This window comes from Oryx dammah, unplaced genomic scaffold (genome assembly GCF_014754425.2).
Source record: "Oryx dammah isolate SB20612 unplaced genomic scaffold, SCBI_Odam_1.1 HiC_scaffold_10, whole genome shotgun sequence".
Classification (NCBI taxonomy): Eukaryota; Metazoa; Chordata; class Mammalia; order Artiodactyla; family Bovidae; genus Oryx; species Oryx dammah.
Window position 1 is genome coordinate 12381268 of NW_024070194.1, and position 15451 is coordinate 12396718.

General features: G+C 41.1%; 1 protein-coding gene across 1 annotated transcript in view; it reads left to right on the forward strand.

The window, feature by feature from the left end:
• LOC120869436 (receptor-type tyrosine-protein phosphatase T) overlaps positions 1-15451 on the forward strand; it is a 400388-nt gene that overhangs the window by 147466 nt on the left and 237471 nt on the right. The gene's annotated exons all lie outside the window — the stretch shown is intronic.

Sequence of the window (15451 nt, forward strand, 5' to 3'; positions counted from 1 at the left end):
ATATATTCAGTTATATAGACATATGTATTTCATATTCTTTTGCGTTATGGTTTATTACAGGATGTTGAATCTAGTTCCCTGTGCTATATAGTAGGACCTTGTTGTTTATTTGTCTTTTATATAATAGTTTGTATATGTTAGTACCAAACTTCTCATTTATCCTTCTCCTCCCCTTTTTCCCCTTAGTAACCATAAGTGTGTTCTTTATGTCTGTGGGTCTATTTCTATTTTGTAAATAAGTTCATTTGATCTTTTTTTTTAGAATCCACATATAAATGTTATATGGAATTTGTCTTTCTCTGCCTGACTGACTTCACTTAGAGTGATAATCTGTAGGCCCGTCCATGTAGCTGCAGGCGGCATTGTTCCCTTGTTTTCATGGCTGAGTGGTATTCCATTGTGTGTGCGCCACGTCTTCTTTACCCATTCAGCTGTCCATGGACATTTAGGTTGCTTCCATGTCTTGGCTATTGTGATGTGCTGCTGTCAACATTAGGATGTATGTGTTTTTGCAGATTAAGGTTTTCTCGGGAAATATGCCCAGGAGTGGAGTTGCTGGATCACATGGCAACTCTGCTTTTAGTTTTTTTAAGGAACCTCCATACTGTTCTGCACAGTAGCTGCACCAAGTTACGCTCCCACCAGCAACGTTGGAGGGTTCCCTTTCTTCCATATCCTTTCCAGTATCTGTTATTTGATGATGTCAGTGCTTATTCTTGAATAACTCCAGTAACAAATAACTTACTTTTTTATATGATAACTTGCTGATCTTTGTGGGGGCTGTGGCTGAGGGCTTTTTTTTTTTTTTAACTGACTTGAGTATGTCTTTTATTATAGCTTCTACCCATTGCTCTTGATCCATACTTTTAGGTCCCAGTAGAGCCAATGCAATCACCTTCTTAGGTGGTATTTTTTTTCAGTTCGCTTCTGCTCTAGACACACACAAACCCATCTGGTCTTATGTTCTTCAAGCTAACTATCTTTAGTTCCTCTTGTGCTCAAGTATTTTCTGCCTATGATGTTTTTATGGACATCTTCCAGGTTGCCATATTCCATTCAGCAGATATATAATGAACAGTGACATATGCTAAGCCTTGTAGTTCATATTAAGACTATGTAGTATGTGCCCTCGAAGAGCTTCTATAATCATAAGGGAATCTGGTATGTGTCATGTTCCACAGTGTGTCTGGAGAAGTGAGAAGCTCACTGGGGTAGGAAAAAACTGAAACAAAAGCAAAATTTGTTGTTGAAGTTCTTAGAGAATAGCTTGTATAGGTGCTGGGTGGCCAAGATAGTCTGGTCTGTTAGTGGCAGTTGTTACTTTATGAGAAACCTGGATTGAGAAACTACTTCACATTTAAAATGTCCACATAACCATTTATAGATTCCGTATTGGTATTTCATTTCTGCATTCATTACTGGTTCAAGGAACATTCCTCACAGAGAGTATAAAACTACAAAAAGAAGCTGCCAGACTGCCTTGCACCTGTGATCTGGCCTCTTCAGACAACACACTGATGTACTGAGGAGGAAGAAGTCAAGATGGCCAGAAGCATCTGGGAGCCCATCTCTGTATCCCATATTAGCCAATTTCTTGGTTCAGCACAGCCCTAACAGAGAGTGGCTTTCCCTGCTCTTGGCAACATATCAAGAAGTGCTGTTGGGTTTCCATGCTGTGGAACAGAGTCATAGCTGCATTCACGTCACCTGCTATCACATTCCTCCCAAGATTCTCCTAAAAACCCAGCAACAGACCAAGTCTACAGAACCTAGGAAACTGGACCCCAGGAGCAATTTCTCCAGCCTGAGCATGGTAGGTCCTAGAAGAGCAGCAGATGAGATAGGAGGAATATTGGGGGTCTTGCTCCCCAGATGTCATACAGTAGATCCCCTTTCTAAAAAAGCTACTTTATTTTGGCTGTGCTGGGTCTTCTGCACAGGCTTTTTCTCTACTTGTGACAAGTAGGGGATACTCTCTAGTTGTAGTGTGGGAGCTTCTCACTGTGGTAGTTTGTCTTGCTGTGGGGCACTGGGCCTAGGCGGCCAGGCTTCAGCTGTTGCAGTGTGTGGTCTCTAGAGCAAAGGCTCAGTAGTTGTGCCACATGGGCTTAGTTGCTCTGAGACACGTGGTGTCTTCCTGGACCACAGATCGAACCTGTGTCTCCTGCATTGGCAGGTGGATTCTTTACCACTGAGCCACCAGGGAAGCCCCAGACTCCCCTTTTCAAGACATGAGGGTTTGCCTTTAGGGAAAAAGTCACCCCACTCTGAAGCTATCTAAGAGGCGGTTTCTACTCCTGGTTCCAAGATAAACACGACCATTTAGTTACTCATGCCTTTGATCCCACACCATGTGTACCCTCATCTGGGACCTAAGATTGACTGCAGTGAAGCCTGAGCAGGAGTAGAATTGGATGGTTGCTTATGCCAGGAGTCTTGAGGGTGTAGTTGGCCTCACAGGAACAGAGAGGGAAAAGCTGTGGGAGCTGGGCACTCAGAGTATATCTTTCTAGCAAGAGAAAAACTATGTACCATTTCAAATTATTGCAAGGTATTAACTTTTACTGAAAAGAGTTGGGTGAAAGAGACACAGAAACAGGAAAGTCATCCTCAGTCTGACAAGTCTCTGCTTGGTCCCTCAGCTTGCTCCATATCATAAAGGGGAGCAGACAATGCAGTTAAGCCTGGAGGATTTTTGAGGAGAAAACATTATAACGGGCAAATTTCTTATCAGCCAAGTTGTTGCTCTTGTGTAAATGCATCACAAAGACATTCTCACCATCCAGAGGCTCCCACCAGCCCTGCTTCTATAAAATCATACAGACAGTAGTTGACCAAGCAATGAATCAAAATAAAGAAATTGCAAAGAGAGAAATATGAAATAAAAAGACATGCAGTGAGCCTGGAAACTAATTAAATATCATATTAATGCTAAAATAATTGTTCTAAACACATTGCAAAGAGGTTAATATTAAAAAATGATTGCTTAAAGAAAAGATATAAAAAATTTACAGCTGTTATCTGGGGCTGTAATTCACTCTTGTGTCAACAAAAACTGAGAAAGAGTTGAAGAATTGAGGAATGTAAATAAAAATCTGCTAATTTTCCCACTTTGGACAGGATGGAATAAATAATAACTACTTTATTTTTGATACCGAGGTTTTTTTTTTTAAGTATTCTTTTTTAAAACATAAAGGCAGCCTTCCAATCTATCATAAAAAGCCAGAAAACAGCAATCTACAAAGAAAGGGGAAGAAACAAAGGAAACTATAAGTAAACATGAAAATCAGTAACTATAAGGCAAGCCAGAAAACAGAAGCACTCTATTTGATTTTTTTAAACTGATGCTTTGCTCTCTTCATGAAGGGGTAAAATGTCTTGAGTCAAGTAAAAACCAGAATTCAGCAAATCTATATCTCTAGAAGATTAAAAACAAAGGTTAGGGCAAAGTTATATTACATTAAAATGAATTAAAGGAAAGCAGAAATGGCCATTTGTTGCAGGATGGTTGTGGGCAAGGTTGAATGATTTACTATCAATCAATTTCATTGCTTCCATTTCCATCTAAAGTTTCAGTGAGAACATCAGAACAGGATAAGAGAATTTTAGGGACCATATATATTTATTCTATGAATATTAAGGACAGTTTTTCAGCTTAGCAGAGTGGCTTGATATTTAGCCTTTACAGTCAGACTACTTACACATAAAACCCTAGTAACTGTGTGACTTTTAAGTTAATTAGATATGATTGATTAAGTAAATATCTAGCAAGCACAATATGTGCCCTGCCAAAAGGCACTTTTGTCTCTGAGTGCTTGGAATAAAGCAGTAAGCCAAGCAGATGAAGAAATCCCTACCCTCATAGCAGTTATATTCTAGTAGGGAAGAGAGAGAGAGAGGGAGGGTAGGAGGGAGGGAGAAGTAAAATAATATGTCAGATTATTAGGTTTAGAAATGTGGAGGTCACTCCTTGAATTTTAACTATTATTAGGATGAGAGTAAAGACACTTGGTAAACTCCACAGTAAACTATATAAATGTGAAATAATTCAGTCCAGTCCTACAAACACTATGGAGAGTCCAAGTATTATGTCCGTTATGAGACAAGGTACTCAGAGTCCTCCCAGCCACTTTCATGAAATGTGAATTGTTTACAGGCACTTAGGTTTGATCACATTAGTAATACCTCATTTGCCTATTTATGCTTTCTTACAAATATTAATAGCAAAGGGCAGTGCCAGCTGTTGAAACACTGTCCTTGGTGCTGAATTTCCAGCACCTGTCTTAGGAATTAGGCCATATTGTAACCATTTATTTTGGGTACAACCATTACAAATCTATAGCACTTTAGAATTGGATGATTTTGAACTGTCATCTTATGTACACCAGAAGCCAACACAGAAATCTCTAAAGCAATGTTCTTGGCAAGGCATTATATAGCCTCAGCTTGACCACTGCAGTTCTTTGGAGGAAAAAGTTGCTTCCTTTGTTAAACAAGTACAATAGTTAGAACTTTCTCCTTTCTATAAAGCCAAATTCTGTCTCCTTAACTCTATAGTCTTGGACACTTGTATTGATTTGAACAAATTAAATCGTTCTTTACCATGTCAGCCTTTTGGAGAAAATATGACAGTATCAACCAGAATCCCTGTCCACCCAGACCATCTTGTATTGATATTTAATATGAAGTTACTTCTATTTCTCACATACTATGATTTCTGTATCTCTTTCATTCTGTTTATCTCTTCTGTTATCTCATAGACAGACTCCTTTTTACAATGCTCTCCATGAAAGGAATGCTCAGGACCTCGCATTGCGCTCCAGATAAAGTTAAACCATGCTTGCCACATTTCAACTACCTTTTCTCCCTTGAACCATTTTCTAAGACACTATTTCTCATACATTCCAAGATATTTTCCTCACTCCAGGGGTCTCACACAGGCTGTTATTTTATCCTAGACTCTCTTCTTCATACTTTGAAGAACTAGGACCTTTTCAGTTTTCAGGTCTCATCTTCAGTGTCATATCCTCTGGGAACTTTCCAACCATGTTATCTAAGAACCATCCACATCAGCCCTCACTATTTGTTGACCTGTTCTTTACAACACTGTGTGTATTTTTAATTGCACTTGTTTGTGTTTGTCTGTTTGTTTGCAATGCATGCCTCTCTCATTAGACTTAGAGCTCCAGGAAGTAGGAACTCTTGTTTGCTGTTGTATTCTCCATACTGAGTACAGTATTTAACACATAGTATAACAATCATCATTTGATGAATGGATGAGAGTACAAACTGTTTCTTGTTGTCTGTGAGTCTCAGTTTCTTCATTTATAAAATTGAAATCGCAATACACACTTCACACAGTCATTCCAAAGATTAAATGAGAAATGATCTCGAATACTGAAAGGCACCAAGTAAGTGTGAGTCAAGTCTGAATTTCCATTCAGTGTAGCATGAGAGAGATGGCTCAGAGCTTTTTTCCCCATAGCCAGAGGAGCCGTAAAGGACCTTCCTTCCATCATAGCAGTAATACTTTGCCCAGCTGTCTCATTTCCCAAGCTTCAGGCTCCTGGGCAGCCTCGATTTCCTTCAAATCTTCCAAATGGTACCCCAGAGTAGCTGTCTGGAGTTGTAAACAGCGGGTGGGTGCAGTTTTACATTGTTTCTTTCCCACTCTTCCCAGAATGAGGTCTGCTGAATCCACTGTTCTCTGCATCCCCACCACCATTAGCCATGATTGTGAAGTTGAAAGGACCATAATTAACGGTTGAATGCAAAACAAGTGTGGCAGATTCATGCAAATATCCTTCAGAAGCCCCCATTTTGGGGGCAGTGCTGGTAGGCCTGTTCTGTTTATGCAGAGAGGAGACTCTTTCCCTGCTAATCCTTTTCATCGTGCAGGGGCATATTTAACCTGCATGATGCCTCTGCCAAATGGTGAGCTAAATAAGAGAAGTGGGAAGTAGAAGGGTGATCATTTTCTATGTCTCATTTCCTCTTCCAGCTCCTGAACTCTTGAGAGCAGTTGGAAGGCAGATGCTATTCTGAATGAGTCCTCGTGTTTGCAGTATAACCACATTATAATAGTTGGGATGATCCAGGTAGAGCTGGGTTAGGAAAAATTCTCTCTCTGAATGAATTGGAAGAAACCATATTTAGTTGTGTCCACGCCCTCTTAAACTAATATTGGCACATGGGTGGTTTTAGTGAGGCACAGGATAGAAAGACGATCAGGCAGCAGACAGGCTTAGCTTTGAGTTATGGTTGTTCCCAGATGTGTGAACTGGAGCTGGTTTCTTAACATCCCAAGATATATAATATGATTAATGATATACCTCCCCCAAATGTGGGGAGAGTAAATGAGGCAATACATAGAATGCGTCCATGACAGCTGCTGTAGTTCTGATGCTCTCTTTCTTTTCACTGCTTTCCTGAAGCTCCGTCTTGAGGGAGGGGAGGGTTGAAGCGTCCTTCACCTGATACGTCGCCATGTGTCCCATAGGCTTCACACAGAAGCAGATCACCTCCTAACTCTGGAGGACCTCAGGAATTGGACCTCATGTCTTTACATGTCATTCCAGCTGTTGACTGCCTTAACTCACCCATGACTCAATTGCTTTATCACCCCACCCCAAGCTTTATTTTCTTAGTTCAACTTTCCATACATGATTCCAAGCCCAACATTTGTTTCTGTTGAATCTTTTGATATGATTGAGTGTGTCTTTGAAGAAGGACCTTGCCCCTCCCAGCCTCATCGCCTGAGTCTCTTTTTACTTTAGTGACTGTTCACATGTCACATGAAACAAAGCTCAGTGGACCATAGGATGAGAAGATATAGAAACCCCAAGTTTGAATGGATTAGAGTTAAGACCTCACAGGAGGTCACACGGCTTGAGTCTTAGAGATTCCCTGAAGGAGTTTGTAAGAAAACTCATATATCGGTTGGTTAGTTAGTGTTAGTCACTCAGTCATGTCCAACTCTTTGTGACCCCATGGGTAGTAGCCCACCAGGCTCCTCTGTCCTTGGAATTCTCCAAGCAAGAATACTGGAGTGGGTTGCCATTTCCTTCTCCAGGAGATCTTCCCAACCCAGGGATTGAACCCAGATCTCCTGCATTTCAGGCAGTTTCTTTACCATCTGATCCACGAGGGAAGCCACCAGGAAGCCTATATCGGTTAGGATAAACTAATTTATCTGTAGTAACAAGCAACCATGAAATCTCAGTGTATTGCCAGGAAAAAAAAAATAACTTCCCTCTCCTTCTGCATGTTCAGAATGGGTCAGCATAGGGGTTCTGCCTATCCTGGTTACTCAAGGACTCAAGATGATGAAAATCTGCCTTGTTCTAGGCCTCCACAGTCACCAAGGCAGAGAAGGAAAATGTGGCAAATAAGGCACTGATTTCCACACAGAATGATACCCAGCAGGTTCACATACCAGTGGGCAAGACTGGTCATGCTGCCATGCTTAACTTCAAAAAGGAATGAAGCAGTGCCTTCCAGCTGTGTGCCTAGAGGAAGGACTGGCATGTTTGAAAACGTCCCTTACGGCCACCACATTTCCCCTTGTGCCCTAAGCCTTTCCTTCAAATTCTCTTAATTAACAAGACTTACTCTTGAAGTACCTGTGCAGTTTCTATCACAGAACCTGAGAACGTGCTGTCATTGAGCACCTCCTGCACCCCAGTCACTAAGTGAAGTGTTTTCACACACTCTAGCTCTTGCTGGGTCTCACGAAGTGACTCCATTTAAATCAGCGCATGAGTTGTACCACCAGAAGCATCATGAAATCTCATAGCATCTCAGTTACTTCACGCAGATGGAAGGGTTTTGCTAACAACCTTCTGTTTAGCTCCATGGGGATATGGTCAAGAAGTGTCCAGCACTCCCGGTGACACTGCTCCACCTTATTATTACTATCTTTTAATACACATTTATTTTAATTGGAGGCTAATTACTTTACAATATTGTATTGGTTTTGCCATACATCAACATGAATCCACCACGGGTGTACATGTGTTCCAATCCTGAACCCCCCTCCCACCTCCCTCCCCGTATCATCCCTCTGGGTCATCCCAGTGCACCAGCCCCAAGCATCCTGTATCCTGCATCAAACCTGGACTGGCAATTCGTTTCATATATGATACTCTACACGTTTCAATGCCATTCTCCCAAATCATCCCACCCTCTCCCTCTCCCACTCCCACAGAGTCCAACAGACTGTTCCACTTTAAAAGGCCATGGTTCTTCAAAGTCTACCATGCAGGGTGGTTGAGACGCATCTGAAAACCTTAGATCTCTCCTAACCACCAGTGGCTGAGCCAACGTAGCAAAAAACTGTGAATCAAAGGCCTCCATGTATCCTTTTTCTGACTCCATTGCCATAGTCCTATGTCAGGAACATATTTCTGGATTTTATTAGCTCTGTGAAAGTAAGAAGGAGAACTGAAAAATGGACATTAGGAATCCAGGATTATCATCACATCTTTCTGTAACCACTTGGGAAAGCTTTGGCCTGCTAAACGTCCCTGCCTAGTTCTTATCTGTCCCGGAGGCGGGGTTCCGTGCCCCATCTACCTGCCCAGGCCTCCTTCCCAGTCCTCACTGGATTCTGTCTCCTGGGGATCACCCAACCCCTTGGGCATGTCTCCCTCCAGGTCTCCATTCAACCCTTTGAGTCTTATCACTTGCTCTAGAAAGCTCTGAATTTCTGTTGAAGCCCTGTTAGGTCTCAGACTTCTCTTTCCACCTGGAGAGAAATTCCCCAAGTGTCGCCTTGTACAAATACCAAGATGAGCTCTCCCAGGTTGCTAATTTATTATTTCACTCACTCACAGTTCCTACAGATTTTATTATCATGGTATGAGAGCTGAGGGACCAAGAACATTTTCCTTTCAATGCAATACTTTAAATTCATTTGGATAAGGAAATGAAGGTTACCCAAATGTTGACAGCTGATAATCTTGTCAATCTGAGTCTTGAGGCACCAATGCTCCAGACACCCACCCCCAAAAGGTTCATGGAAATGGCAGCCTAAGTTTCCATACAGCAGATTTTCTGCCTCTGTCAGGCCCCTTCCAAATAGAGGGTTTCCATGAAGTTCAGCCCAGTTGGCTCCCAAATGGTGAAAAAGTAGTGAAAACTCTGAATTTGGCAACTGGATTCATGAGTTTAAGTCATTTTATAGCTACATGAAGTGAATGTTGGCCTACTAAACTTCAGTTTCCACATCAGTCCAGTGGGGATGAGATATGACCACCCAAACTCACGGGGATCTTTATGAGGAATAAACAGGAGGATAACTCTTTGCACATTCTTTGAAAGGAAGGTGTTGCTAACAGGGATATGTATGAATTTGTGGGTAGAAATTCAGCATTATGTGTATATACATATCTACTCTCATTCACATAAACATTTTAGCATGTGGGTGTATGTATGTAAATATTCATGTACATATGTGAGGGTACTCATGTACAAATGAATATGTATATGTATACATGTTCAGTTAAAATTTTAATTAACTCAAGAATCTTACTGGTAGAAAGGTTATCATTGGGCCAGAGTTATAGTCTATGTGGCTAATGAAGTAGAACATTGCTTATACTTCTTGAGCTTCCTGGAAGCCAAGGCAAAAAGGGGCATGCAGCAGGTTCACATAGTTTCTCTTATTGGATAGAAACATGTGCCTGATTTTTATGAGAGGGATGTATCACATATATCCTAATATAAGGAACCTTGAGGAGATATCAGTTAACATCATAGTATCATTTTTGCTCAAACACTCCATTAGTTCCTTCTCTATCAGTATTGTCATAAAAGAGTAAACTGCAATTTAATGAAGCCAATTACACTCAAGGATTCTGTTTCTTGTGCTGTATAGCAGCATTAATACTATTAATTAATGCCATTAAATGAGAGTAATGGTTCTCAAGTCTTCCCCCCCCCCAATAACTTTTTTTATAAATAAGCCTAGCATGGGATCTTTCCTGTTGCACAGATTGGCACTGACCTTATGCAATCAAGTGATTTAGACTCTCTGAGTCTCATTCGCATTCAGAACATTTTGATGCCCATAGTGTCAACCATATAAAAATGTTTGTAAATTTTTAACAAGATGATGCATTTTAAAATGCCTATCATAGTGGTTCGCGGTCAATAAACACTGAATTCATGTCAGATATCATTATTAGAATATCACTGGGGATAAGTATGAGGCAGGATGTGGGGATTTACTGAAGAAAGAAAAAGCAAGATCTGTGAGTGCACAAACATTTGAATAGATGAATGGGTTAAAAATGTTTGCTGAATCAGGAAAGAGAAGTAAAATCAGTGAAGTCCAGGGTATACAAAGATACCAGCTGACCTACCTGATGCATCAAGGAGAGAGAGAGGGTGAGATTCCAAAAGAAAGGTCAGGAATGTTGTGTTTGTAGAAGGACATGTGCGGAAGTCAGTTCTTCTGTAGGCCCTTCTTGAAGGCTGAATTTGGGTCAGGTTCCATCTTTTTCATCATGGCTCCCAACTTTGCAAACTCAAAAACTCAGTGTGTCAGGAAGCATTTTTGAGGGGAGATTCAAATCCACCCAAGACTGAGGGAAATAGTAGGCAGTTTAAAATAATTCCTTCCCTTCAAAAATCTCTCTCAGACTTTTCTATCTCAGAAGTCTGGGTTACCCAAGATACACCTCACTATCTATTTCCAGGTGTCACCAAGTCCTGCTGGTTCTTCTCTCCCATCCACATACATTTTTCATCTCCAGTGCCTCCGTCCTCGTTCTGAATACCATCCTCTCTTCCTTAGGAAACCTCAGCAAGCCCACCCCCACCCCCACAGTCTGGTCTTCTCACATCCAGTTTCACTCACCTCAAAGCCATTATCCAGCCACAGCAAACATGATACTGTATGTATCTTCATTTAGCAGATGAGTAAGCCAAGACTCAGAGCAGCTATGATGTGCTGGAGCACGTTCCAGAAGCAAGAGATGGACCTGGATTGAACCTGTGCATGTAAAAATGCTGTCAGGTGGTCCTGTACAGTTATTGCCCTGCTTCATGCTGAGTCACAACCCTACAAAGTAGTATGTGGCTGAACTGTGGCCAGGGGGAGCCCCTAAAACACCCCCAGCCCTCCCCACCACATCCACACTTGTTCTCCTTCTCCCTGCAAACATGGCCAGCCTCAGTCCCCTGCTCAGTCTTGAAACACCTGCTGGCCCTGCCGTTAACATCAATAAATAATGTGGAGCTATACTAATAACAATTATCATAATAAATTGGCCTTTGATTACATCTGTCACCTGAGAATTTCAAAGACTTTACAAACATCAGTTAGTAATTACAGCTCAAAGGATCACTCACTGAGAGTGAGGATCATTAAGGTCAGATAAGAGCTGTGCAGGGAGGCATGAAGGACAGCTCAGGTTTAGTCCTGAGAGTCTCAGTCCCTGGTGGAAGATCGAAGCCTCTCTCCACGAGACCCAGAGGAACCACGGTTCTGACATCCCAATTAGGGATAATTTGTACAGCTGCTCCATCAAAGTCCTGATGCTGAGGAATAGGAAGCATGAGATGTAGTTTTGGAATGGAGCTTATAGGGTGTGCAGTTCCTTTCTTTCTGCAGAATGAGTAACTGAAGTCCGGAGTGGGGAAGTGGTTTGTCCAACGTCAAAGCCATGTCTTGAACCTGGTTTCCCATACCTTGTCCATATTTGTTTATTCTGCAAAATTGTATCATCGTTGGTTATGCTCTTCTCTGATGATAATGATGAGGATAAAAATCCAACAATCATTTATTCAGGGCTTACACTGAGGGGGTGAGGGGATGAAAGTGAAAACTGAAATGAAGGTGTTAGTCACTCAGTTATGTCTGACTCTTTGTGACCCCATGGACTGTAGCCCACTAGGCTCCTCTGTCCGTGGAATTCTCCAGGCAAGAGTGCTGGAGTGGGTTGCCATTTCCTTCTCCAGGGGATCTTCCCGACCATTATGTAGATGTATCTTAATTTACTCAATCACTTTGTATGTGTGGACACAGATTGTTTCCAATATTTTTCAAATGCAAATTTTGCTGCAATAAAGTATTGTGTACATATATATTTTTTCTAATATATATTGTAAAAAGTGTGTCTTCAGCGTATATTCGTGGAAAAGGAATTGTTGGATCAAAAGGTAGACAAATACCTAGTTTTGATAGATGTTTTTAAATTCCCTTGCTTAAATGTTGAATCAGTTTTCATCCAGCAGTGTTTCAAATGTTTCTCTACTGCCTCACCAATAGTTTGTGTGGTCTAATTGTAATTTTTGTCAAAGTTATAAGAAGAAATTGTATCTCAAGGTAGTTTTAATTTCCTTTCTATTATAAAAAATTAGATTAGCATCATTTCATATATTTAGGAGATATTTTTATTTTATTTTTAACTATATGTGTTTGTCTTTGCCCAATTTTCTATCAGGATTTTTACCTTTTTCCCCACAGTTTTTAAGATATTAACTTTCTATCTGTGATATATGTTGTAATTTTCTGGACTTTGCTTATAATATTTTTGTCCCACCCCCGAAAATGTAGTCAAATGCATCAATTTTTAAAGTTACACCTAGACTTTGAGACATTGTGAAAAGGCTTTCTTATACCAAGATTATAAAAGAATTCACCCTGTTTGCTTCCAGAACTTATACAAGTTTGAGTGTTTTCCACATTTACATTTCTGATGTTTGGTGTTTATTTTTGTGCATGGTATAATGTATGTGTCTAATTTTATCTTTTTTTTCCAAATGTCTGTTTAGTTGTCCTAGCAACATTTATTAAAAAGTCCATCTTTGCCCCAATAATTTGAGGTGCCATTTTTCTCATGTTTTAAATTTTCATATGTTCTTGTATCTTTTTCTGGAAAAACCTGAAATTGTATTCCACCCAGCTATTTGACTATTTATGTACTAATACCACACTGTGTGTGTGTGTGTGTGTGTGTGTGTGTGTGTGTGTGTGTGTGTGAACGATCAGTTGTATCCAGCTCTTTGTGATCCCATGGCCTATAGCCTGCCAGGCTCCTCTGTCTCTGGAGTTTTCCAGGCAGGAATACTGGAGTGGGTGGCCATTTCCTTTTCCAGGGAGCACCACATAGTTTTAATTGTAAAGGCTCAATGCCTTGACATCTGATAAGGCAAGTCCCTGCACCTGGATTTTCTCTTCCAGTGCTCTCCTAGTTCTTCTTGGGTCTTCATTTTTTCATAAAAGTTTTAGCGGTAACTTTTCTAGTTTCATAAAAAGCCTTCAGTTCAGTTCAGTCACTCAGTCATGTCCAACTCTTTGTGACCCCATGAATTCCAGCACGCCAGGCCTCCCTGTCCATCACCATCTCCCAGAGTTCACTCAGACTCATGTCCATCGAGTCCATGATGCTATCCAGCCATCTCATCCTCGGTTGTCCCTTTCTCCTCCTGCCCCCAATCCCTCCCAGCATCAGAGTCTTTTCCAATGAGTCAACTCTTCGCATGAGGAGGCCAAAGTACTGGAGCTTCAGCTTTAGCATCATTCCTTCCAAAATAATCCCAGGGTTGATATCCTTCAGAATGGACTGGTTGGATCTCCTTGCAGTGCAAGGGACTTTCAGGAGTCTTCTCCAGCACCACAGTTCAAAAGCATCCATTCTTCGGCGCTCAGCCTTCTTCACAGTCCAACTCTCACATCCATACATGACCACCGGAAAAACCATAGCGTTGACTAGACAGACCTTAGTCGGCAAAGTAATGTCTCTGCTTTTGAATATACTATCTAGGTTGGTCATAACTTTTCTTCCAAGGGTTAAGCGTCTTTTAATTTCATGGCTGCAGTCACCATCTGCAGTGATTTGGGAGCCCAAAAAAATAAAGTCTGATACTGTTTCTACTGTTTCCCCATCTATTTCCCATGAAGTGATGGGACCAGATGCCCTGATCTTCGTTTTCTGAATGTTGAGCTTTAAGCCAAATTTTTCTCTGTCCTCTTTCACTTTCATCAAGAGGCTTTTTAGCTCCTCTTCACTTTCTGCCATAAGGGTACTGTCATCTGCATATCTGAGGTGATTGATATTTCTCCTGGCAATCTTGATTCCAGCTTGTGCTTCTTCCAGCCCAGCATTTCTCATGATGTACTCTGCATATAAGTTAAATAAGCAGGGTGACAATATACAGCCTTGTCGTACTCCTTTTCCTATTTGGAACCAGTCTATTGTTCCATGTCCAGTTCTAACTATTGCTTCCTGACCTGCATACAGATTTCTCAAGAGGCAGGTCAGGTGGTCTGGTGTTCCCATCTCTTTCAGAATTTTCCACAGTTTATTGTGATCCACACAGTCAAAGGCTTTGGCATAGTCAAGAAAGCAGAAATAGATGTGTTTCTGGAACTCTCTTGCTTTTTCCATGATCCAACGGATGTTGGCAATTAGATCTCTGTTTCCTCTGCCTTTTCGAAAACCAGCTTGAACATCAGGGAGTTCACGGTTCACGTATTGCTGAAGTCTGGCTTGGAGAATTTTGAGCATTACTTTACTAGCATGTGAGGTGAGTGCAATTGTGCAGTAGTTTGAGCATTCTTTGGCATTGCCTTTCTTTGGGATTGGAATGAAAACTCACCTTTTCCAGTCCTGTGCCCACTGCTGAGTTTTCCAAATTGACTGGCATATCGAGTGCAGCACTCACACAGCATCATCTTTCAGGATTTGAAACAGCTCAGCTGGAATTCCATCACCTCCACTAGCTTTGTTCGTAGTGATGCTTTCTAAGGCCCAATTGAGTTCACATTCCAAGATGTCTGGTTCTAGATTAGTGATCCCATCATCATGATTATCTGGGTTGTGAAGATCTTTTTTGTACAGTTATTCCATGTATTCTTGCCACCTCTTCTTAATATATTCTGCTTCTTTTAGGTCCATACCATTTCTGTCCTTTATCGAGCCCATCTTTGCATGACATGTTCCCTTGGTATCTCTAATTTTCTTGAAGAGATCTCTAGTCTTTCCCATTCTGTTGTTTTCCTCTATTTCTTTGCATTGATGGCTGAAGAAAGCTTTCTTATCTCTTCTTGCTAGTCTTTGGAACTCTGCATTCAGATGCTTATATCTTTCCTTTTCTCCTTTGCTTTTCGCCTCTCTTCTTGTCACAGCTATTTGTAAGGCCTTCCCAGACAGCCATTTTGCTTTTTTGCATTTCTTTTCCATGGGGATGGTCTTGATCCCTGTCTCCTGTACAATGTCACGAACCTCATTCCTTAGTTCATCAGGCACTCTATCGGATCTAGGCCCTTAAATCTATTTCTCACTTCCACTGTATAATCATAAGGGATTTGATTTAGGTCATACCTGAATGATCTAGCGGTTTTCCCTACTTTCTTCAATTTGAGTCTGAATTTGGTAACAAGGAGTTCATGATCTGAGCCACAGTCAGCTCCCGGTCTTGTTTTTGTTGACTGTATAGAGCT